The 27,125-nt window shown below is 34.5% G+C and overlaps 1 long non-coding RNA gene across 1 annotated transcript in view; it reads right to left on the bottom strand.

Moving 5' to 3' along the window:
- LOC139936724 (uncharacterized) overlaps positions 1–27,125 on the bottom strand; it is a 126,271-nt gene extending 99,146 nt beyond the window's left edge. Inside the window, exon 1 of the long non-coding RNA XR_011786007.1 lies at positions 26,747–27,125. This is a non-coding gene — a long non-coding RNA (uncharacterized lncRNA). The remainder of the gene's footprint in view (positions 1–26,746) is intronic.

Genomic DNA, 27,125 nt, shown 5'->3' with positions numbered 1-27,125 from the left:
ACACATTTCATCAGTGTGGGATGGGTAATCGAGCAAAAGTTTGAGATTTATTGAGCATTTTGGAGGTTTGGGTTTTTGGACCAAAATTTAAAAAATCTGTGATGCCGGCATCACAAAATTTTCAGATTTCGGGTCAACAAATTTTCAGTGATTTTATGGTTTCAAATGATACAGAAAGGACTACTGAACACATTTTATCAGTGTGGGATGGGTTAACAAGCAAAAGTTTGAGATTTATTGAGCAATTTGTAAGTTTGGGTTTTTGGGCAAAAATTATAAAAAAAATCTGTGATGCCGGCATCACAAAAATTTCAGATTTCGGGTCAACAAATTTTGGGTGATTTTATGGTTTCAAATGATACAGAAAGGACTACTGAACACATTTTATCAGTGTGGGATAGCTAATCGAGCAAAAGTTTGAGATTTATTGAGCATTTTGTAAGTTTGGGGTTTTGGGCCAAAATTATAAAAAAAATCTGTGATGCCGGCATCGATAAAATATCAGATTTCGAGTCAACAAATTTTGGGTGATTTTATGGTTTCAAATGATACAGAAAGGACTACTGAACACATTTTATCAGTGTGGGATGGGTTAACAAGCAAAACTTTGGGATTTATTGAGCATTTTGTAAGTTTGGGTTTTTGGGCAAAAATAATAAAAAAATCTGTGACGCCGGCATCACAAAATTTTCAGATTTCGGGTCAACAAATTTTGGGTGATTTTATGGTTTCAAATAATACAGAAAGGACTACTGAACACATTTCATCAGTGTGGGATGGGTAATCGAGCAAAAGTTTGAGATTTATTGAGCATTTTGGAGGTTTGGGTTTTTGGGCCAAAATTTAAAAAATCTGTGATGCCGGCATCACAAAATTTTCAGATTTCGGGTCAACAAATTTTGGGTGATTTTATGGTTTCAAATGATACAGAAAGGACTACTGAACACATTTCATCAGTGTGGGATGGGTAATCGAGCAAAAGTTTGAGATTTATTGAGCATTTTGGAGGTTTGGGTTTTTGGGCCAAAATTTAAAAAATCTGTGATGGCGGCATCACAAAATTTTCAGATTTCGGGTCAACAAATTTTCAGTGATTTTATGGTTTCAAATGATACAGAAAGGACTACTGAACACATTTTATCAGTGTGGGATGGGTTAACAAGCAAAAGTTTAAAATTTCTTGAGCATTTTGTAAGTTTGGGTTTTTGGGCAAAAATTATAAAAAAATCTGTGATGCCGGCATCACAAAATTTTCAGATTTCGGGTCAACAAATTTTGGGTGATTTTATGGTTTCAAATGATACAGAAAGGACTACTGAACACATTTCATCAGTGTGGGATGGGTAATCAAGCAAAAGTTTGAGATTTATTGAGCATTTTGGAGGTTTGGGTTTTTGGGCCAAAATTTAAAAAATCTGTGATGCCGGCATCACAAAATTTTCAGATTTCGGGTCAACAAATTTTGGGTGATTTTATGGTTTCAAATGATACAGAAAGGACTACTGAACACATTTTATCAGTGTGGGATGGGTTAACAAGCAAAAGTTTGAGATTTATTGAGCATTTTGTAAGTTTGGGTTTTTGGGCCAAAATTATAAAAAAATCTGTGATGCCGGCATCACAAAATTTTCAGATTTCGGGTCATCAAATTTTGGGTGATTTTATGGTTTCAAATGATACAGAAAGGACTACTGAACACATTTCATCAGTGTGGGATGGGTAATCGAGCAAAAGTTTGAGATTTATTGAGCATTTTGGAGGTTTGGGATTTTGGGCCAAAATTTAAAAAATCTCTGATGCCGGCATCACAAAATTTTCAGATTTCGGGTCAACAAATTTTCAGTGATTTTATGGTTTCAAATGATACAGAAAGGACTACTGAACACATTTTATCAGTGTGGGATGGGTTAACAAGCAAAAGTTTGAGATTTATTGAGCATTTTGTAAGTTTGGGTTTTGGGGCAAAAATAATAAAAAAATCTGTGATGCCGGCATCACAAAATTTTCAGATTTCGGGTCAACAAATTTTGGGTGATTTTATGGTTTCAAATAATACAGAAAGGACTACTGAACACATTTCATCAGTGTGGGATGGGTAATCAAGCAAAAGTTTGAGATTTATTGAGCATTTTGGAGGTTTGGGTTTTTGGGCCAAAATTTAAAAAATCTGTGATGCCGGCATCACAAAATTTTCAGATTTCGGGTCAACAAATTTTCAGTGATTTTATGGTTTCAAATGATACAGAAAGGACTACTGAACACATTTTATCAGTGTGGGATAGCTAATCGAGCAAAAGTTTGAGATTTATTGAGCATTTTTTAAGTTTGGGTTTTAGGGCCAAAATTATAAAAAATCTGTGATGCCGGCATCACAAAATTTTCAGATTTCGGGTCAACAAATTTTGGGTGATTTTATGGTTTCATATGATAAAGAAAGGACTACTGAACACATTTTATCAGTGTGGGATAGCTAATCAAGCAAAAGTTTGAGATTAATTGAGCATTTTGTAAGTTTGGGTTTTAGGGCCAAAATTATAAAAATCTGTGATGCCGGCATCACAAAATTTTCAGATTTCGGGTCAACAAATTTTCAGTGATTTTATGGTTTCAAATGATACAGAAAGGACTACTGAACACATTTTATCAGTGTGGGATGGGTTAACAAGCAAAAGTTTGAGATTTATTGAGCAATTTGTAAGTTTGGGTTTTTGGGCAAAAATTATTAAAAAAATCTGTGATGCCGGCATCACAAAAATTTCAGATTTCGGGTCAACAAATTTTGGGTGATTTTATGGTTTCAAATGATACAGAAAGGACTACTGAACACATTTTATCAGTGTGGGATAGCTAATCGAGCAAAAGTTTGAGATTTATTGAGCATTTTGTAAGTTTGGGGTTTTGGGCCAAAATTATAAAAAAAATCTGTGATGCCGGCATCACAAAATATCAGATTTCGAGTCAACAAATTTTGGGTGATTTTATGGTTTCAAATGATACAGAAAGGACTACTGAACACATTTTATCAGTGTGGGATGGGTTAACAAGCAAAACTTTGGGATTTATTGAGCATTTTGTAAGTTTGGGTTTTTGGGCAAAAATAATAAAAAAATCTGTGACGCCGGCATCACAAAATTTTCAGATTTCGGGTCAACAAATTTTGGGTGATTTTATGGTTTCAAATAATACAGAAAGGACTACTGAACACATTTCATCAGTGTGGGATGGGTAATCGAGCAAAAGTTTGAGATTTATTGAGCATTTTGGAGGTTTGGGTTTTTGGGCCAAAATTTAAAAAATCTGTGATGCCGGCATCACAAAATTTTCAGATTTCGGGTCAACAAATTTTCAGTGATTTTATGGTTTCAAATGATACAGAAAGGACTACTGAACACATTTCATCAGTGTGGGATGGGTAATCGAGCAAAAGTTTGAGATTTATTGAGCATTTTGGAGGTTTGGGTTTTTGGGCCAAAATTTAAAAAATCTGTGATGGCGGCATCACAAAATTTTCAGATTTCGGGTCAACAAATTTTGGGTGATTTTATGGTTTCAAATGATACAGAAAGGACTACTGAACACATTTTATCAGTGTGGGATGGGTTAACAAGCAAAAGTTTAAAATTTCTTGAGCATTTTGTAAGTTTGGGTTTTTGGGCAAGAATTATAAAAAAATCTGTGATGCCGGCATCACAAAATTTTCAGATTTCGGGTCAACAAATTTTGGGTGATTTTATGGTTTCAAATGATACAGAAAGGACTACTGAACACATTTCATCAGTGTGGGATGGGTAATCAAGCAAAAGTTTGAGATTTATTGAGCATTTTGGAGGTTTGGGTTTTTGGGCCAAAATTTAAAAAATCTGTGATGCCGGCATCACAAAATTTTCAGATTTCGGGTCAACAAATTTTGGGTGATTTTATGGTTTCAAATGATACAGAAAGGACTACTGAACACATTTTATCAGTGTGGGATGGGTTAACAAGCAAAAGTTTGAGATTTATTGAGCATTTTGTAAGTTTGGGTTTTTGGGCAAAAATTATAAAAAAATCTGTGATGCCGGCATCACAAAATTTTCAGATTTCGGGTCATCAAATTTTGGGTGATTTTATGGTTTCAAATGATACAGAAAGGACTACTGAACACATTTCATCAGTGTGGGATGGGTAATCGAGCAAAAGTTTGAGATTTATTGAGCATTTTGGAGGTTTGGGATTTTGGGCCAAAATTTAAAAAATCTCTGATGCCGGCATCACAAAATTTTCAGATTTCGGGTCAACAAATTTTCAGTGATTTTATGGTTTCAAATGATACAGAAAGGACTACTGAACACATTTTATCAGTGTGGGATGGGTTAACAAGCAAAAGTTTGAGATTTATTGAGCATTTTGTAAGTTTGGGTTTTGGGGCAAAAATAATAAAAAAATCTCAGTGATTTTATGGTTTCAAATGATACAGAAAGGACTACTGAACACATTTTATCAGTGTGGGATGGGTTAACAAGCAAAAGTTTAAAATTTCTTGAGCATTTTGTAAAATTGGGTTTTTGGGCCAAAATTATAAAAAATCTGTGATGCCGGCATCACAAAATTTTCAGATTTCGGGTCAACAAATTTTGGGTGATTTTATGGTTTCAAATAATACAGAAAGGACTACTGAACACATTTCATCAGTGTGGGATGGGTAATCGAGCAAAAGTTTGAGATTTATTGAGCATTTTGGAGGTTTGGGTTTTTGGGCCAAAATTTAAAAAATCTGTGATGCCGGCATCACAAAATTTTCAGATTTCGGGTCAACAAATTTTCAGTGATTTTATGGTTTCAAATGATACAGAAAGGACTACTGAACACATTTTATCAGAGTGGGATGGGTTAACAAGCAAAAGTTTGAGATTTATTGAGCATTTTGTAAGTTTGGGTTTTTGGGCAAAAATTATAAAAAAATCTGAGATGCCGGCATCACAAAATTTTCAGATTTCGGGTCAACAAATTTTGGGTGATTTTATGGTTTTAAATGATACAGAAAGGACTACTGAACACATTTCATCAGTGTGGGATGGGTAATCAAGCAAAAGTTTGAGATTTATTGAGCATTTTGGAGGTTTGGGTTTTTGGGACAAAATTTTAAAAATCTGTGATGCCGGCATCACAAAATTTTCAGATTTCGGGTCAACAAATTTTCAGTGATTTTATGGTTTCAAATGATACAGAAAGGACTACTGAACACATTTTATCAGTGTGGGATGGGTTAACAAGCAAAAGTTTGAGATTTATTGAGCATTTTGTAAGTTTGGGTTTTTGGGCCAAAATTATAAAAAAATCTGTGATGCCGGCATCACAAAATTTTCAGATTTCGGGTCAACAAATTTTGGGTGATTTTATGGTTTCAAGTGATACAGAAAGGACTACTGAACACATTTCATCAGTGTGGGATGGGTAATCAAGCAAAAGTTTGAGATTTATTGAGCATTTTGGAGGTTTGGGTTTTTGGGCCAAAATTTAAAAAATCTGTGATGCCGGCATCACAAAATTTTCAGATTTCGGGTCAACAAATTTTGGGTGATTTTATGGTTTCAAATGATACAGAAAGGACTACTGAACACATTTTATCAGTGTGGGATGGGTTAACAAGCAAAAGTTTGAGATTTATTGAGCATTTTGTAAGTTTGGGTTTTTGGGCCAAAAATATAAAAAAATCTGTGATGCCGGCATCACAAAATTTTCAGATTTCGGGTCAACAAATTTTGGGTGATTTTATGGTTTCAAATGATACAGAAAGGACTACTGAACACATTTCATCAGTGTGGGATGGGTAATCGAGCAAAAGTTTGAGATTTATTGAGCATTTTGGAGGTTTGGGTTTTTGGGCCAAAATTTAAAAAATCTGTGATGCCGGCATCACAAAATTTTCAGATTTCGGGTCAACAAATTTGCAGTGATTTTATGGTTTCAAATGATACAGAAAGGACTACTGAACACATTTTATCAGTGTGGGATGGGTTAACAAGCAAAAGTTTGAGATTTATTGAGCATTTTGTAAGTTTGGGTTTTTGGGCCAAAATTATAAAAAAAATCTGTGATGCCGGCATCACAAAATTTTCAGATTTCGGGTCAACAAATTTTGGGTGATTTTATGGTTTCAAATGATACAGAAAGGACTACTGAACACATTTTATCAGTGTGGGATGGGTTAACAAGCAAAAGTTTGAGATTTATTGAGCATTTTGTAAGTTTGGGTTTTTGGGCCAAAATTATAAAAAAATCTGTGATGCCGGCATCACAAAATTTTCAGATTTCGGGTCAACAAATTTTGGGTGATTTTATGGTTTCAAATGATACAGAAAGGACTACTGAACACATTTCATCAGTGTGGGATGGGTAATCAAGCAAAAGTTTGAGATTTATTGAGCATTTTGGAGGTTTGGGTTTTTGGGCCAAAATTTAAAAAATCTGTGATGCCGGCATCACAAAATTTTCAGATTTCGAGTCAACAAATTTTCAGTGATTTTATGGTTTCAAATGATACAGAAAGGACTACTGAACACATTTTATCAGTGTGGGATGGGTCAACAAGCAAAAGTTTGAGATTTATTGAGCATTTTGTAAGTTTGGGTTTTTGGGCCAAAATTATAAAAAAAAATCTGTGATGCCGGCATCACAAAATTTTCAGATTTCGGGTCATCAAATTTTGGGTGATTTTATGGTTTCAAATGATACAGAAAGGACTACTGAACACATTTCATCAGTGTGGGATGGGTAATCGAGCAAAAGTTTGAGATTTATTGAGCATTTTGGAGGTTTGGGTTTTTGGGCCAAAATTTAAAAAATCTGTGATGCCGGCATCACAAAATTTTCAGATTTCGGGTCAACAAATTTTCAGTGATTTTATGGTTTCAAATGATACAGAAAGGACTACTGAACACATTTTATCAGTGTGACATGGGTTAACAAGCAAAAGTTTGAGATTTATTGAGCATTTTGTAAGTTTGGGTTTTTGGGCCAAAATTATAAAAAAATCTGTGATGCCGGCATCACAAAATTTTCAGATTTCGGGTCAACAAATTTTGGGTGATTTTATGGTTTCAAATGATACAGAAAGGACTACTGAACACATTTCATCAGTGTGGGATGGGTAGTCAAGCAAAAGTTTGAGATTTATTGAGCATTTTGGAGGTTTGGGTATTTGGGCCAAAATTTAAAAAATCTCTGATGCCGGCATCACAAAAATTTCAGATTTCGGGTCAACAAATTTTCAGTGATTTTATGGTTTCAAATGATACAGAAAGGACTACTGAACACATTTTATCAGTGTGGGATGGGTTAACAAGCAAAAGTTTGAGATTTATTGAGCATTTTGTAAGTTTGGGTTTTTGGGCCAAAAATATAAAAAAATCTGTGATGCCGGCATCACAAAATTTTCAGATTTCGGGTCATCAAATTTTGGGTGATTTTATGGTTTCAAATGATACAGAAAGGACTACTGAACACATTTCATCAGTGTGGGATGGGTAATCGAGCAAAAGTTTGAGATTTATTGAGCATTTTGGAGGTTTGGGTTTTTGGGCCAAAATTTAAAAAATCTGTGATGCCGGCATCACAAAATTTTCAGATTTCGGGTCAACAAATTTGCAGTGATTTTATGGTTTCAAATGATACAGAAAGGACTACTGAACACATTTTATCAGTGTGGGATGGGTTAACAAGCAAAAGTTTGAGATTTATTGAGCATTTTGTAAGTTTGGGTTTTTGGGCCAAAATTATAAAAAAAATCTGTGATGCCGGCATCACAAAATTTTCAGATTTCGGGTCAACAAATTTTGGGTGATTTTATGGTTTCAAATGATACAGAAAGGACTACTGAACACATTTCATCAGTGTGGGATGGGTAATCAAGCAAAAGTTTGAGATTTATTGAGCATTTTGGAGGTTTGGGTTTTTGGGCCAAAATTTAAAAAATCTGTGATGCCGGCATCACAAAATTTTCAGATTTCGGGTCAACAAATTTTCAGTGATTTTATGGTTTGAAATGATACAGAAAGGACTACTGAACACATTTTATCAGTGTGGGATGGGTTAACAAGCAAAAGTTTGAGATTTATTGAGCATTTTGTAAGTTTGGGTTTTTGGGCCAAAATTATAAAAAAATCTGTGATGCCGGCATCACAAAATTTTCAGATTTCGGGTCAACAAATTTTGGGTGATTTTATGGTTTCAAATAATACAGAAAGGACTACTGAACACATTTCATCAGTGTGGGATGGGTTAACAAGCAAAAGTTTGAGATTTATTGAGCATTTTGTAAGTTTGGGTTTTTGGGCCAAAATTTAAAAAATCTGTGATGCCGGCATCACAAAATTTTCAGATTTCGGGTCAACAAATTTTCAGTGATTTTATGGTTTCAAATGATACAGAAAGGACTACTGAACACATTTCATCAGTGTGGGATGGGTAATCAAGCAAAAGTTTGAGATTTATTGAGCATTTTGGAAGTTTGGGTATTTGGGCCAAAATTTTAAAAATCTGTGATGCCGGCATCACAAAATTTTCAGATTTCGGGTCAACAAATTTTCAGTGATTTTATGGTTTGAAATGATACAGAAAGGACTACTGAACACATTTTATCAGTGTGGGATGGGTTAACAAGCAAAAGTTTGAGATTTATTGAGCATTTTGTAAGTTTGGGTTTTTGGGCCAAAAATATAAAAAAATCTGTGATGCCGGCATCACAAAATTTTCAGATTTCGGGTCATCAAATTTTTGGTGATTTTATGGTTTCAAATGATACAGAAAGGACTACTGAACACATTTCATCAGTGTGGGATGGGTAATCGAGCAAAAGTTTGAGATTTATTGAGCATTTTGGAGGTTTGGGTTTTTGGGCCAAAATTTAAAAAATCTGTGATGCCGGCATCACAAAATTTTCAGATTTCGGGTCAACAAATTTTCAGTGATTTTATGGTTTGAAATGATACAGAAAGGACTACTGAACACATTTTATCAGTGTGGGATGGGTTAACAAGCAAAAGTTTGAGATTTATTGAGCATTTTGTAAGTTTGGGTTTTTGGGCCAAAATTTAAAAAATCTCTGATGCCGGCATCACAAAATTTTCTGATTTCGGGTCAACAAATTTTCAGTGATTTTATGGTTTCAAATGATACAGAAAGGACTACTGAACACATTTTATCAGTGTGGGATGGGTTAACAAGCAAAAGTTTGAGATTTATTGAGCATTTTGTAAGTTTGGGTTTTTGGGCAAAAATTATAAAAAAATCTGTGATGCCGGCATCACAAAATTTTCAGATTTCGGGTCAACAAATTTTCAGTGATTTTATGGTTTCAAATGATACAGAAAGGACTACTGAACACATTTTATCAGTGTGGGATGGGTTAACAAGCAAAAGTTTGAGATTTATTGAGCATTTTGGAGGTTTGGGTTTTTGGGCCAAAATTTAAAAAATCTCTGATGCCGGCATCACAAAATTTTCAGATTTCGGGTCAACAAATTTGCAGTGATTTTATGGTTTCAAATGATACAGAAAGGACTACTGAACACATTTTATCAGTGTGGGATGGGTTAACAAGCAAAAGTTTGAGATTTATTGAGCATTTTGTAAGTTTGAGTTTTTGGGCAAAAAATATAAAAAAATCTGTGATGCCGGCATCACAAAAATTTCAGATTTCGGGTTAACAAATTTTGGGTGATTTTATGGTTTAAAATGATACAGAAAGAACTACTGAACACATTTTATCAGTGTGGGATAGCTAATCGAGCAAAAGTTTGAGATTTATTGAGCATTTTTTAAGTTTGGGTTTTAGGGCCAAATTTATGAAAAATCTGTGATGCCGGCATCACAAAATTTTCAGAGTTCGGGTCAACAAATTTTGGGTGATTTTATGGTTTCAAATGATACAGAAAGGACTACTGAACACATTTTATCAGTGTGGGATGGGTTAACAAGCAAAAGTTTGAGATTTATTGAGCATTTTGTAAGTTTGGGTTTTTGGGCCAAAATTATAAAAAAATTTGTGATGCCGGCATCACAAAATTTTCAGATTTCGGGTCAACAAATTTTGGGTGATTTTATGGTTTCAAATGATACAGAAAGGACTACTGAACACATTTCATCAGTGTGGGATGGGTAATCGAGCAAAAGTTTGAGATTTATTGAGCATTTTGGAGGTTTGGATTTTTGGGCCAAAATTTAAAAAATCTGTGATGCCGGCATCACAAAATTTTCAGATTTCGGGTCAACAAATTTTCAGTGATTTTATGGTTTCAAATGATACAGAAAGGACTACTGAACACATTTTATCAGTGTGGGATGGGTTAACAAGCAAAAGTTTGAGATTTATTGAGCATTTTGTAAGTTTGGGTTTTTGGGCCAAAATTATAAAAAAATCTGTGATGCCGGCATCACACAATTTTCAGATTTCGGGTCAACAAATTTTGGGTGATTTTTTGGTTTCAAATGATACAGAAAGGACTACTGAACACATTTCATCAGTGTGGGATGGGTAATCGAGCAAAAGTTTGAGATTTATTGAGCATTTTGGACGTTTGGGTTTTTGGGCCAAAATTTAAAAAATCTGTGATGCCGGCATCACAAAATTTTCAGATTTCGGGTCAACAAATTTTGGGTGATTTTATGGTTTCAAATGATACAGAAAGGACTACTGAACACATTTTATCAGTGTGGGATGGGTTAACAAGCAAAAGTTTGAGATTTATTGAGCATTTTGTAAGTTTGGGTTTTGGGGCCAAAATTTAAAAAATCTGTGATGCCGGCATCACAAAATTTTCAGATTTCGGGTCAACAAATTTTCAGTGATTTTATGGTTTCAAATGATACAGAAAGGACTACTGAACACATTTTATCAGTGTGGGATGGGTTAACAAGCAAAAGTTTGAGATTTATTGAGCATTTTGGAGGTTTGGGTTTTTGGGCCAAAATTTAAAAAATCTCTGATGCCGGCATCACAAAATTTTCAGATTTCGAGTCAACAAATTTTCAGTGATTTTATGGTTTCAAATGATACAGAAAGGACTACTGAACACATTTTATCAGTGTGGGATGGGTTAACAAGCAAAAGTTTGAGATTTATTGAGCATTTTGTAAGTTTGAGTTTTTGGGCAAAAAATATAAAAAAATCTGTGATGCCGGCATCACAAAAATTTCAGATTTCGGGTTAACAAATTTTGGGTGATTTTATGGTTTCAAATGATACAGAAAGAACTACTGAACACATTTTATCAGTGTGGGATACCTAATCGAGCAAAAGTTTGAGATTTATTGAGCATTTTTTAAGTTTGGGTTTTTGGGCCAAAATTTAAAAAATCTGTGATGCCGGCATCACAAAATTTTCAGATTTCGGGTCAACAAATTTTGGGTGATTTTATGGTTTCAAATGATACAGAAAGGACTACTGAACACATTTTATCAGTGTGGGATGGGTTAACAAGCAAAAGTTTGAGATTTATTGAGCATTTTGGAGGTTTGGGTTTTTGGGCCAAAATTTAAAAAATCTCTGATGCCGGCATCACAAAATTTTCAGATTTCGGGTCAACAAATTTGCAGTGATTTTATGGTTTCAAATGATACAGAAAGGACTACTGAACACATTTTATCAGAGTGGGATGGGTTAACAAGCAAAAGTTTGAGATTTATTGAGCATTTTGTAAGTTTGAGTTTTTGGGCAAAAAATATAAAAAAATCTGTGATGCCGGCATCACAAAAATTTCAGATTTCGGGTTAACAAATTTTGGGTGATTTTATGGTTTCAAATGATACAGAAAGAACTACTGAACACATTTTATCAGTGTGGGATAGCTAATCGAGCAAAAGTTTGAGATTTATTGAGCATTTTTTAAGTTTGGGTTTTAGGGCCAAATTTATGAAAAATCTGTGATGCCGGCATCACAAAATTTTCAGAGTTCGGGTCAACAAATTTTGGGTGATTTTATGGTTTCAAATGATACAGAAAGGACTACTGAACACATTTTATCAGTGTGGGATGGGTTAACAAGCAAAAGTTTGAGATTTATTGAGCATTTTGTAAGTTTGGGTTTTTGGGCCAAAATTATAAAAAATTCTGTGATGCCGGCATCACAAAATTTTCAGATTTCGGGTCAACAAATTTTGGGTGATTTTATGGTTTCAAATGATACAGAAAGGACTACTGAACACATTTCATCAGTGTGGGATGGGTAATCGAGCAAAAGTTTGAGATTTATTGAGCATTTTGGAGGTTTGGATTTTTGGGCCAAAATTTAAAAAATCTGTGATGCCGGCATCACAAAATTTTCAGATTTCGGGTCAACAAATTTTCAGTGATTTTATGGTTTCAAATGATACAGAAAGGACTACTGAACACATTTTATCAGTGTGGGATGGGTTAACAAGCAAAAGTTTGAGATTTATTGAGCATTTTGTAAGTTTGGGTTTTTGGGCCAAAATTATAAAAAAAATCTGTGATGCCGGCATCACAAAATATCAGATTTCGAGTCAACAAATTTTGGGTGATTTTATGGTTTCAAATGATACAGAAAGGACTACTGAACACATTTTATCAGTGTGGGATGGGTTAACAAGCAAAACTTTGGGATTTATTGAGCATTTTGTAAGTTTGGGTTTTTGGGCAAAAATAATAAAAAAATCTGTGACGCCGGCATCACAAAATTTTCAGATTTCGGGTCAACAAATTTTGGGTGATTTTATGGTTTCAAATAATACAGAAAGGACTACTGAACACATTTCATCAGTGTGGGATGGGTAATCGAGCAAAAGTTTGAGATTTATTGAGCATTTTGGAGGTTTGGGTTTTTGGGCCAAAATTTAAAAAATCTGTGATGGCGGCATCACAAAATTTTCAGATTTCGGGTCAACAAATTTTCAGTGATTTTATGGTTTCAAATGATACAGAAAGGACTACTGAACACATTTTATCAGTGTGGGATGGGTTAACAAGCAAAAGTTTAAAATTTCTTGAGCATTTTGTAAAATTGGGTTTTTGGGCCAAAATTATAAAAAAATCTGTGATGCCGGCATCACAAAATTTTCAGATTTCGGGTCAACAAATTTTGGGTGATTTTATGGTTTCAAATGATACAGAAAGGACTACTGAACACATTTCATCAGTGTGGGATGGGTAATCAAGCAAAAGTTTGAGATTTATTGAGCATTTTGGAGGTTTGGGTTTTTGGGCCAAAATTTAAAAAATCTGTGATGCCGGCATCACAAAATTTTCAGATTTCGGGTCAACAAATTTTGGGTGATTTTATGGTTTCAAATGATACAGAAAGGACTACTGAACACATTTTATCAGTGTGGGATGGGTTAACAAGCAAAAGTTTGAGATTTATTGAGCATTTTGTAAGTTTGGGTTTTTGGGCAAAAATTATAAAAAAATCTGTGATGCCGGCATCACAAAATTTTCAGATTTCGGGTCATCAAATTTTGGGTGATTTTATGGTTTCAAATGATACAGAAAGGACTACTGAACACATTTCATCAGTGTGGGATGGGTAATCGAGCAAAAGTTTGAGATTTATTGAGCATTTTGGAGGTTTGGGATTTTGGGCCAAAATTTAAAAAATCTCTGATGCCGGCATCACAAAATTTTCAGATTTCGGGTCAACAAATTTTCAGTGATTTTATGGTTTCAAATGATACAGAAAGGACTACTGAACACATTTTATCAGTGTGGGATGGGTTAACAAGCAAAAGTTTGAGATTTATTGAGCATTTTGTAAGTTTGGGTTTTGGGGCAAAAATAATAAAAAAATCTCAGTGATTTTATGGTTTCAAATGATACAGAAAGGACTACTGAACACATTTTATCAGTGTGGGATGGGTTAACAAGCAAAAGTTTAAAATTTCTTGAGCATTTTGTAAAATTGGGTTTTTGGGCCAAAATTATAAAAAATCTGTGATGCCGGCATCACAAAATTTTCAGATTTCGGGTCAACAAATTTTGGGTGATTTTATGGTTTCAAATAATACAGAAAGGACTACTGAACACATTTCATCAGTGTGGGATGGGTAATCAAGCAAAAGTTTGAGATTTATTGAGCATTTTGGAGGTTTGGGTTTTTGGGCCAAAATTTAAAAAATCTGTGATGCCGGCATCACAAAATTTTCAGATTTCGGGTCAACAAATTTTCAGTGATTTTATGGTTTCAAATGATACAGAAAGGACTACTGAACACATTTTATCAGTGTGGGATAGCTAATCGAGCAAAAGTTTGAGATTTATTGAGCATTTTTTAAGTTTGGGTTTTAGGGCCAAAATTATAAAAAATCTGTGATGCCGGCATCACAAAATTTTCAGATTTCGGGTCAACAAATTTTGGGTGATTTTATGGTTTCATATGATAAAGAAAGGACTACTGAACACATTTTATCAGTGTGGGATAGCTAATCAAGCAAAAGTTTGAGATTAATTGAGCATTTTGTAAGTTTGGGTTTTAGGGCCAAAATTATAAAAAATCTGTGATGCCGGCATCACAAAATTTTCATATTTCGGGTCAACAAATTTTCAGTGATTTTAGGGTTTCAAATGATACAGAAAGGACTACTGAACACATTTTATCAGTGTGGGATGGGTTAACAAGCAAAAGTTTGAGATTTATTGAGCAATTTGTAAGTTTGGGTTTTTGGGCAAAAATTATAAAAAAAATCTGTGATGCCGGCATCACAAAAATTTCAGATTTCGGGTCAACAAATTTTGGGTGATTTTATGGTTTCAAATGATACAGAAAGGACTACTGAACACATTTCATCAGTGTGGGATGGGTAATCGAGCAAAAGTTTGAGATTTATTGAGCATTTTGGAGGTTTGGGTTTTTGGACCAAAATTTAAAAAATCTGTGATGCCGGCATCACAAAATTTTCAGATTTCGGGTCAACAAATTTTCAGTGATTTTATAGTTTCAAATGATACAGAAAGGACTACTGAACACATTTTATCAGTGTGGGATGGGTTAACAAGCAAAAGTTTGAGATTTATTGAGCAATTTGTAAGTTTGGGTTTTTGGGCAAAAATTATAAAAAAAATCTGTGATGCCGGCATCACAAAATTTTCAGATTTCGGGTCAACAAATTTTGGGTGATTTTATGGTTTCAAATGATACAGAAAGGACTACTGAACACATTTCATCAGTGTGGGATGGGTAATCGAGCAAAAGTTTGAGATTTATTGAGCATTTTGGAGGTTTGGGATTTTGGGCCAAAATTTAAAAAATCTCTGATGCCGGCATCACAAAATTTTCAGATTTCGGGTCAACAAATTTTCAGTGATTTTATGGTTTCAAATGATACAGAAAGGACTACTGAACACATTTTATCAGTGTGGGATGGGTTAACAAGCAAAAGTTTGAGATTTATTGAGCATTTTGTAAGTTTGGGTTTTGGGGCAAAAATAATAAAAAAATCTCAGTGATTTTATGGTTTCAAATGATACAGAAAGGACTACTGAACACATTTTATCAGTGTGGGATGGGTTAACAAGCAAAAGTTTAAAATTTCTTGAGCATTTTGTAAAATTGGGTTTTTGGGCCAAAATTATAAAAAATCTGTGATGCCGGCATCACAAAATTTTCAGATTTCGGGTCAACAAATTTTGGGTGATTTTATGGTTTCAAATAATACAGAAAGGACTACTGAACACATTTCATCAGTGTGGGATGGGTAATCAAGCAAAAGTTTGAGATTTATTGAGCATTTTGGAGGTTTGGGTTTTTGGGCCAAAATTTAAAAAATCTGTGATGCCGGCATCACAAAATTTTCAGATTTCGGGTCAACAAATTTTCAGTGATTTTATGGTTTCAAATGATACAGAAAGGACTACTGAACACATTTTATCAGTGTGGGATAGCTAATCGAGCAAAAGTTTGAGATTTATTGAGCATTTTTTAAGTTTGGGTTTTAGGGCCAAAATTATAAAAAATCTGTGATGCCGGCATCACAAAATTTTCAGATTTCGGGTCAACAAATTTTGGGTGATTTTATGGTTTCATATGATAAAGAAAGGACTACTGAACACATTTTATCAGTGTGGGATAGCTAATCAAGCAAAAGTTTGAGATTAATTGAGCATTTTGTAAGTTTGGGTTTTAGGGCCAAAATTATAAAAAATCTGTGATGCCGGCATCACAAAATTTTCATATTTCGGGTCAACAAATTTTCAGTGATTTTAGGGTTTCAAATGATACAGAAAGGACTACTGAACACATTTTATCAGTGTGGGATGGGTTAACAAGCAAAAGTTTGAGATTTATTGAGCAATTTGTAAGTTTGGGTTTTTGGGCAAAAATTATAAAAAAAATCTGTGATGCCGGCATCACAAAAATTTCAGATTTCGGGTCAACAAATTTTGGGTGATTTTATGGTTTCAAATGATACAGAAAGGACTACTGAACACATTTCATCAGTGTGGGATGGGTAATCGAGCAAAAGTTTGAGATTTATTGAGCATTTTGGAGGTTTGGGTTTTTGGACCAAAATTTAAAAAATCTGTGATGCCGGCATCACAAAATTTTCAGATTTCGGGTCAACAAATTTTCAGTGATTTTATAGTTTCAAATGATACAGAAAGGACTACTGAACACATTTTATCAGTGTGGGATGGGTTAACAAGCAAAAGTTTGAGATTTATTGAGCAATTTGTAAGTTTGGGTTTTTGGGCAAAAATTATAAAAAAAATCTGTGATGCCGGCATCACAAAATTTTCAGATTTCGGGTCAACAAATTTTGGGTGATTTTATGGTTTCAAATGATACAGAAAGGACTACTGAACACATTTCATCAGTGTGGGATGGGTAATCGAGCAAAAGTTTGAGATTTATTGAGCATTTTGGACGTTTGGGTTTTTGGGCCAAAATTTAAAAAATCTGTGATGCCGGCATCACAAAATTTTCAGATTTCGGGTCAACAAATTTTGGGTGATTTTATGGTTTCAAATGATACAGAAAGGACTACTGAACACATTTTATCAGTGTGGGATGGGTTAACAAGCAAAAGTTTGAGATTTATTGAGCATTTTGTAAGTTTGGGTTTTTGGGCCAAAATTTAAAAAATCTGTGATGCCGGCATCACAAAATTTTCAGATTTCGGGTCAACAAATTTTCAGTGATTTTATGGTTTCAAATGATACAGAAAGGACTACTGAACACATTTTATCAGTGTGGGATGGGTTAACAAGCAAAAGTTTGAGATTTATTGAGCATTTTGGAGGTTTGGGTTTTTGGGCCAAAATTTAAAAAATCTGTGATGCCGGCATCACAAAATTTTCAGATTTCGGGTCAACAAATTTTCAGTGCTTTTATGGTTTCAAATGATACAGAAAGGACTACTGAACACATTTTATCAGTGTGGGATGGGTTAACAAGCAAAAGTTTGAGATTTATTGAGCATTTTGTAAGTTTGAGTTTTTGGGCAAAAAATATAAAAAAATCTGTGATGCCGGCATCACAAAAATTTCAGATTTCGGGTTAACAAATTTTGGGTGATTTTATGGTTTCAAATGATACAGAAAGAACTACTGAACACATTTTATCAGTGTGGGATAGCTAATCGAGCAAAAGTTTGAGATTTATTGAGCATTTTTTAAGTTTGGGTTTTAGGGCCAAGTTTATGAAAAATCTGTGATGCCGGCATCACAAAATTTTCAGAGTTCGGGTCAACAAATTTTGGGTGATTTTATGGTTTCAAATGATACAGAAAGGACTACTGAACACATTTTATCAGTGTGGGATGGGTTAACAAGCAAAAGTTTGAGATTTATTGAGCATTTTGGAGGTTTGGGTTTTTGGACCAAAATTTAAAAAATCTGTGATGCCGGCATCACAAAAATTTCAGATTTCGGGTCAACAAATTTTCAGTGATTTTATGGTTTTAAATGATACAGAAAGGACTACTGAACACATTTTATCAGTGTGGGATGGGTTAACAAGCAAAAGTTTGAGATTTATTGAGCATTTTGTAAGTTTGAGTTTTTGGGCAAAAAATATAAAAAAATCTGTGATGCCGGCATCACAAAAATTTCAGATTTCGGGTCAACAAATTTTGGGTGATTTTATGGTTTCAAATGATACAGAAAGAACTACTGAACACATTTTATCAGTGTGGGATAGCTAATCGAGCAAAAGTTTGAGATTTATTGAGCATTTTTTAAGTTTGGGTTTTAGGGCCAAAATTATGAAAAATCTGTGATGCCGGCATCACAAAAATTTCAGATTTCGGGTCATCAAATTTTGGGTGATTTTATGGTTTCAAATGATACAGAAAGGACTACTGAACACATTTCATCAGTGTGGGATGGGTAATCGAGCAAAAGTTTGAGATTTATTGAGCATTTTGGAGGTTTGGGTTTTTGGACCAAAATTTAAAAAATCTGTGATGCCGGCATCACAAAATTTTCAGATTTCGGGTCAACAAATTTTCAGTGATTTTATGGTTTCAAATGATACAGAAAGGACTACTGAACACATTTTATCAGTGTGGGATGGGTTAACAAGCAAAAGTTTGAGATTTATTGAGCAATTTGTAAGTTTGGGTTTTTGGGCAAAAATTATAAAAAAAATCTGTGATGCCGGCATCACAAAAATTTCAGATTTCGGGTCAACAAATTTTGGGTGATTTTATGGTTTCAAATGATACAGAAAGGACTACTGAACACATTTTATCAGTGTGGGATAGCTAATCGAGCAAAAGTTTGAGATTTATTGAGCATTTTGTAAGTTTGGGGTTTTGGGCCAAAATTATAAAAAAAATCTGTGATGCCGGCATCGATAAAATATCAGATTTCGAGTCAACAAATTTTGGGTGATTTTATGGTTTCAAATGATACAGAAAGGACTACTGAACACATTTTATCAGTGTGGGATGGGTTAACAAGCAAAACTTTGGGATTTATTGAGCATTTTGTAAGTTTGGGTTTTTGGGCAAAAATAATAAAAAAATCTGTGACGCCGGCATCACAAAATTTTCAGATTTCGGGTCAACAAATTTTGGGTGATTTTATGGTTTCAAATAATACAGAAAGGACTACTGAACACATTTCATCAGTGTGGGATGGGTAATCGAGCAAAAGTTTGAGATTTATTGAGCATTTTGGAGGTTTGGGTTTTTGGGCCAAAATTTAAAAAATCTGTGATGCCGGCATCACAAAATTTTCAGATTTCGGGTCAACAAATTTTGGGTGATTTTATGGTTTCAAATGATACAGAAAGGACTACTGAACACATTTCATCAGTGTGGGATGGGTAATCGAGCAAAAGTTTGAGATTTATTGAGCATTTTGGAGGTTTGGGTTTTTGGGCCAAAATTTAAAAAATCTGTGATGGCGGCATCACAAAATTTTCAGATTTCGGGTCAACAAATTTTCAGTGATTTTATGGTTTCAAATGATACAGAAAGGACTACTGAACACATTTTATCAGTGTGGGATGGGTTAACAAGCAAAAGTTTAAAATTTCTTGAGCATTTTGTAAGTTTGGGTTTTTGGGCAAAAATTATAAAAAAATCTGTGATGCCGGCATCACAAAATTTTCAGATTTCGGGTCAACAAATTTTGGGTGATTTTATGGTTTCAAATGATACAGAAAGGACTACTGAACACATTTCATCAGTGTGGGATGGGTAATCAAGCAAAAGTTTGAGATTTATTGAGCATTTTGGAGGTTTGGGTTTTTGGGCCAAAATTTAAAAAATCTGTGATGCCGGCATCACAAAATTTTCAGATTTCGGGTCAACAAATTTTGGGTGATTTTATGGTTTCAAATGATACAGAAAGGACTACTGAACACATTTTATCAGTGTGGGATGGGTTAACAAGCAAAAGTTTGAGATTTATTGAGCATTTTGTAAGTTTGGGTTTTTGGGCCAAAATTATAAAAAAATCTGTGATGCCGGCATCACAAAATTTTCAGATTTCGGGTCATCAAATTTTGGGTGATTTTATGGTTTCAAATGATACAGAAAGGACTACTGAACACATTTCATCAGTGTGGGATGGGTAATCGAGCAAAAGTTTGAGATTTATTGAGCATTTTGGAGGTTTGGGATTTTGGGCCAAAATTTAAAAAATCTCTGATGCCGGCATCACAAAATTTTCAGATTTCGGGTCAACAAATTTTCAGTGATTTTATGGTTTCAAATGATACAGAAAGGACTACTGAACACATTTTATCAGTGTGGGATGGGTTAACAAGCAAAAGTTTGAGATTTATTGAGCATTTTGTAAGTTTGGGTTTTGGGGCAAAAATAATAAAAAAATCTGTGATGCCGGCATCACAAAATTTTCAGATTTCGGGTCAACAAATTTTGGGTGATTTTATGGTTTCAAATAATACAGAAAGGACTACTGAACACATTTCATCAGTGTGGGATGGGTAATCAAGCAAAAGTTTGAGATTTATTGAGCATTTTGGAGGTTTGGGTTTTTGGGCCAAAATTTAAAAAATCTGTGATGCCGGCATCACAAAATTTTCAGATTTCGGGTCAACAAATTTTCAGTGATTTTATGGTTTCAAATGATACAGAAAGGACTACTGAACACATTTTATCAGTGTGGGATAGCTAATCGAGCAAAAGTTTGAGATTTATTGAGCATTTTTTAAGTTTGGGTTTTAGGGCCAAAATTATAAAAAATCTGTGATGCCGGCATCACAAAATTTTCAGATTTCGGGTCAACAAATTTTGGGTGATTTTATGGTTTCATATGATAAAGAAAGGACTACTGAACACATTTTATCAGTGTGGGATAGCTAATCAAGCAAAAGTTTGAGATTAATTGAGCATTTTGTAAGTTTGGGTTTTAGGGCCAAAATTATAAAAATCTGTGATGCCGGCATCACAAAATTTTCAGATTTCGGGTCAACAAATTTTCAGTGATTTTATGGTTTCAAATGATACAGAAAGGACTACTGAACACATTTTATCAGTGTGGGATGGGTTAACAAGCAAAAGTTTGAGATTTATTGAGCAATTTGTAAGTTTGGGTTTTTGGGCAAAAATTATTAAAAAAATCTGTGATGCCGGCATCACAAAAATTTCAGATTTCGGGTCAACAAATTTTGGGTGATTTTATGGTTTCAAATGATACAGAAAGGACTACTGAACACATTTTATCAGTGTGGGATAGCTAATCGAGCAAAAGTTTGAGATTTATTGAGCATTTTGTAAGTTTGGGGTTTTGGGCCAAAATTATAAAAAAAATCTGTGATGCCGGCATCACAAAATATCAGATTTCGAGTCAACAAATTTTGGGTGATTTTATGGTTTCAAATGATACAGAAAGGACTACTGAACACATTTTATCAGTGTGGGATGGGTTAACAAGCAAAACTTTGGGATTTATTGAGCATTTTGTAAGTTTGGGTTTTTGGGCAAAAATAATAAAAAAATCTGTGACGCCGGCATCACAAAATTTTCAGATTTCGGGTCAACAAATTTTGGGTGATTTTATGGTTTCAAATAATACAGAAAGGACTACTGAACACATTTCATCAGTGTGGGATGGGTAATCGAGCAAAAGTTTGAGATTTATTGAGCATTTTGGAGGTTTGGGTTTTTGGGCCAAAATTTAAAAAATCTGTGATGCCGGCATCACAAAATTTTCAGATTTCGGGTCAACAAATTTTCAGTGATTTTATGGTTTCAAATGATACAGAAAGGACTACTGAACACATTTCATCAGTGTGGGATGGGTAATCGAGCAAAAGTTTGAGATTTATTGAGCATTTTGGAGGTTTGGGTTTTTGGGCCAAAATTTAAAAAATCTGTGATGGCGGCATCACAAAATTTTCAGATTTCGGGTCAACAAATTTTGGGTGATTTTATGGTTTCAAATGATACAGAAAGGACTACTGAACACATTTTATCAGTGTGGGATGGGTTAACAAGCAAAAGTTTAAAATTTCTTGAGCATTTTGTAAGTTTGGGTTTTTGGGCAAGAATTATAAAAAAATCTGTGATGCCGGCATCACAAAATTTTCAGATTTCGGGTCAACAAATTTTGGGTGATTTTATGGTTTCAAATGATACAGAAAGGACTACTGAACACATTTCATCAGTGTGGGATGGGTAATCAAGCAAAAGTTTGAGATTTATTGAGCATTTTGGAGGTTTGGGTTTTTGGGCCAAAATTTAAAAAATCTGTGATGCCGGCATCACAAAATTTTCAGATTTCGGGTCAACAAATTTTGGGTGATTTTATGGTTTCAAATGATACAGAAAGGACTACTGAACACATTTTATCAGTGTGGGATGGGTTAACAAGCAAAAGTTTGAGATTTATTGAGCATTTTGTAAGTTTGGGTTTTTGGGCAAAAATTATAAAAAAATCTGTGATGCCGGCATCACAAAATTTTCAGATTTCGGGTCATCAAATTTTGGGTGATTTTATGGTTTCAAATGATACAGAAAGGACTACTGAACACATTTCATCAGTGTGGGATGGGTAATCGAGCAAAAGTTTGAGATTTATTGAGCATTTTGGAGGTTTGGGATTTTGGGCCAAAATTTAAAAAATCTCTGATGCCGGCATCACAAAATTTTCAGATTTCAGGTCAACAAATTTTCAGTGATTTTATGGTTTCAAATGATACAGAAAGGACTACTGAACACATTTTATCAGTGTGGGATGGGTTAACAAGCAAAAGTTTGAGATTTATTGAGCATTTTGTAAATTTGGGTTTTGGGGCAAAAATAATAAAAAAATCTGTGATGCCGGCATCACAAAATTTTCAGATTTCGGGTCAACAAATTTTGGGTGATTTTATGGTTTCAAATAATACAGAAAGGACTACTGAACACATTTCATCAGTGTGGGATGGGTAATCAAGCAAAAGTTTGAGATTTATTGAGCATTTTGGAGGTTTGGGTTTTTGGGCCAAAATTTAAAAAATCTGTGATGCCGGCATCACAAAATTTTCAGATTTCGGGTCAACAAATTTTCAGTGATTTTATGGTTTCAAATGATACAGAAAGGACTACTGAACACATTTTTTCAGTGTGGGATAGCTAATCGAGCAAAAGTTTGAGATTTATTGAGCATTTTTTAAGTTTGGGTTTTAGGGCCAAAATTATAAAAAATCTGTGATGCCGGCATCACAAAATTTTCAGATTTCGGGTCAACAAATTTTGGGTGATTTTATGGTTTCATATGATAAAGAAAGGACTACTGAACACATTTTATCAGTGTGGGATAGCTAATCAAGCAAAAGTTTGAGATTAATTGAGCATTTTGTAAGTTTGGGTTTTAGGGCCAAAATTATAAAAAATCTGTGATGCCGGCATCACAAACTTTTCAGATTTCGGGTCAACAAATTTTCAGTGATTTTAGGGTTTCAAATGATACAGAAAGGACTACTGAACACATTTTATCAGTGTGGGATGGGTTAACAAGCAAAACTTTGGGATTTATTGAGCATTTTGTAAGTTTGGGTTTTTGGGCCAAAATTATAAAAAAATCTGTGATGCCGGCATCACAAAATTTTCAGATTTCGGGTCAACAAATTTTGGGTGATTTTATGGTTTCAAATGATACAGAAAGGACTACTGAACACATTTCATCAGTGTGGGATGGGTAATCGAGCAAAAGTTTGAGATTTATTGAGCATTTTGGAGGTTTGGGTTTTTGGGCCAAAATTTAAAAAATCTGTTTTGCCGGCATCACAAAATTTTCAGATTTCGGGTCAACAAATTTTCAGTGATTTTATGGTTTCAAATGATACAGAAAGGACTACTGAACACATTTTATCAGTGTGGGATAGCTAATCGAGCAAAAGTTTGAGATTTATTGAGCATTTTTTAATTTGGGTTTTAGGGCCAAAATTATAAAAAATCTGTGATGCCGGCATCACAAAAATTTCAGATTTCGGGTCAACAAATTTTGGGTGATTTTATGGTTTCAAATGATACAGAAAGGACTACCGAACACATTTTATCAGTGTGGGATAGCTAATCGAGCAAAAGTTTGAGATTTATTGAGCATTTTTTAAGTTTGGGTTTTAGGGCCAAAATTATGAAAAATCTGTGATGCCGGCATCACAAAATTTTCAGATTTCGGGTCAACAAATTTTGGGTGATTTTATTGTTTCAAATGATACAGAAAGGACTACTGAACACATTTCATCAGTGTGGGATGGGTAATCAAGCAAAAGTTTGAGATTTATTGAGCATTTTGGAGGTTTGGGTTTTTGGGCCAAAATTTAAAAAATCAGTGATGTCGGCATCACAAAATTTTCAGATTTCGGGTCAACAAATTTTTGGTGATTTTATGGTTTCAAATGATACAGAAAGGACTACTAATCACATTTTGTCAGTGTGGGATAGCCAAACGAGCTAAAGTTTGAGATTTATTGAGCATTTTATAAGTTTGGAGTTTTGGTCCAAAATCCCCAAAATCTGTGATGCCGGCTTCACAAAACTTTCAGATTTCGGGTCAACAAATTTTGGGTGATTTTATGGTTTCAAATGATACAGAAAGGACTACTGAACACATTTTATCAGTGTGGGATGGGTTAACAAGCAAAAGTTTGAGATTTATTGAGCAATTTGGAGGTTTGGGTTTTTGGGCCAAAATTTAAAAAATCTGTGATGCCGGCATCACAAAATTTTCAGATTTCGGGTCAACAAATTTTCAATGATTTTATGGTTTCAAATGATACAGAAAGGACTACTGAACACATTTTATCAGTGTGGGATAGCTAATCGAGCAAAAGTTTGAGATTTATTGAGCGTTTTTTAAGTTTGGGTTTTATGGCCAAAATTATAAAAAATCTGTGATGCCGGCATCACAAAATTTTCAGATTTCGGGTCAACAAATTTTCAGTGATTTTATGGTTTCAAATGATACAGAAAGGACTACTGAACACATTTCATCAGTGTGGGATGGGTAATCGAGCAAAAGTTTGAGATTTATTGAGCATTTTGTAAGTTTGGAGTTTTGGTCCAAAATTTAAAAAATCTGTGATACCGGCATCACAAAATTTTCAGATTTCGGGTCAACAAATTTTGGGTGATTTTATGGTTTCAAATGGTACAGAAAGGACTACTGAACACATTTTATCAGTGTGGGATGGGTAAACAAGCAAAAGTTTGAGATTTATTCAGAATTTTGTAAGTTTGGGTTTTGGGTAAGAACTGAAAAAAATCGACCATGCGGGTATGGTCAAAAATTTCCGATTTGGGGTCAACAAATTTCCTTTGGTTTTATGGTTCCCAATGATACAGAGTTTGGACTACTCAATACATTTCATCAGCCGAGACTGGGTAAACAACAACTTTTTTTAGATTCATCAGAAAAAACAGTGATGCCGGCTTTACAAAATTTTTGGGTGAGTTTATGGTTCCAAATGATACAGAAAGGACTACTGTCACAAGAGGGCTCTGTAGTTTATGGTATTAGTTGATTAAGTGCACGACATGTCTAGACAGCTAAAACGTAAGTTTGGGGCGTGGCCCTACCTCATTGACCATATATGGTATTAACAGGGTTCCATTTGTAAGTTATTTCTTACTTAGTAATGTATTGGGAACCTTATGGACAGTGGAATGTCTTAGGTTCAGATCCGTCCAGCATCTCGAGGAGTGCATTAGCACAGTTGGGTGTTAGCCTAAGAAGCGATTGGCGCTAGCCTAAAGTAGTGGAGTCATGTTGGGCGATAGCCTAGTAATGTTTGGCGATAGCCTAAAGTATTAATGTAGTCGCGATAGCCGAAGCATTGCAGTCGTATTTGGCGATAGCCAAGGGGTATAGCGATAGCTGTTTAGCTGATAGATCAATAATTTGGTGGATGCAAGGGCAGTGCAGCAGAGGACAGACGGTCCAGACTCCGGAGAGACTCCCGGGCCTAATGATGAGAAGGATTGGTGATGTAAACTTGAAACAAACTTATATTGCAGGCAGTGGGCGGTGGAAGCCAGAAGAGTAATTTATGGCCCAATAGTCGTCGAGACTTTGAAGGATTATTGTTGAACTGATTTGTGACATCGTAATTTAATAATTTATTTGTATTTTATTTTCCTTTGTTAAATTGGTCCTAGTGTAAATACTCAATTGTAAATAAATAAGTTAGCATAAAACGCATTAATTCACAAGTCACCGTTTATTTGTAATTTTGTGGTGTGCTTGGAGGAACAGTTTTCTTTAGTTTTGATATTTGGTATTTGGGATAACACGGCTTTGTGACAACTACTGAGGACAATACTGGCATGGGCAAATTTTCAGAGTTGGGGGTCAAACAACTTTTGGTGTCTTTATGTTTTCAAATGAAACAGAACAGTTTACTGAAGACATTTCATCAGTGCAGACTGAGTCAATCAACCAAAGTTTGAGACACATTGAGAATTTGTTGATGTTGAGTTTTTAGTAAAAAATCTGAAAAAATCTGCCATGCGGGCATGGGACAATGTTCAGATTTAGGGTCAGACAATTTTCGGTGATTTTGTGGTTTCAAACGACACAGAATAGACTACTGAAGACATGTTATCAGTGCTGACTGGGTTAATGAGTAAAAGTTCAAGATATAATTAGATTTTTGTGAAGTTCTCAATTAAACTTCCTCTATAGTAGGTTCCAGTTAAATATTGGAAGACAAAATCAACCAAGTGTTGTCTCATTGGTTGCCATTGTTGAAAGTATTTGCAAAGACTTCTGCTTTTTATGGGGAAAAAGAGTTATTACATGTGCATATATAATCAAGATTACTAGCAGAGAAAGCAAAGAAAAGTAAGCATGGATTACCTTAAGGCTATACGACGTATGCATCATCAGAGGCGCTGAGACTCTTGGACTAAATGGAGAGCAGCAAGTAGTACAAGTGGAATGGTGCAGGCAAGATTGCAGGGTGGGAAGAAGAGGCGTAGGGTGTAGAGGTGGCAACTGTCCTGTCTCAGCTTTCACCTGCAGTTTGTAGGGAAAATGACCTAACAGTGTTATAATAACAGTTCAGAATAAATTCTTACACTGATTTCTGACCAAGCTTTACTTAAAAACCAATGATTTTGTTTAGGAAAGATCAAATAATTTGTTTAAAGGATGAATTATATCCTGTATATTTCAATAATGCAATCAGGAAGTAGCTACGATATCTCAAAGTGAGTTCAATGTGTGAAGATTTTGA

This window comes from Asterias amurensis, chromosome 4 (genome assembly GCF_032118995.1).
Source record: "Asterias amurensis chromosome 4, ASM3211899v1".
Taxonomy (NCBI): domain Eukaryota; kingdom Metazoa; phylum Echinodermata; class Asteroidea; order Forcipulatida; family Asteriidae; genus Asterias; species Asterias amurensis.
Note: the sequence above shows the minus strand (reverse complement) of the source record. Positions and strands in the feature narration are given on the sequence as shown.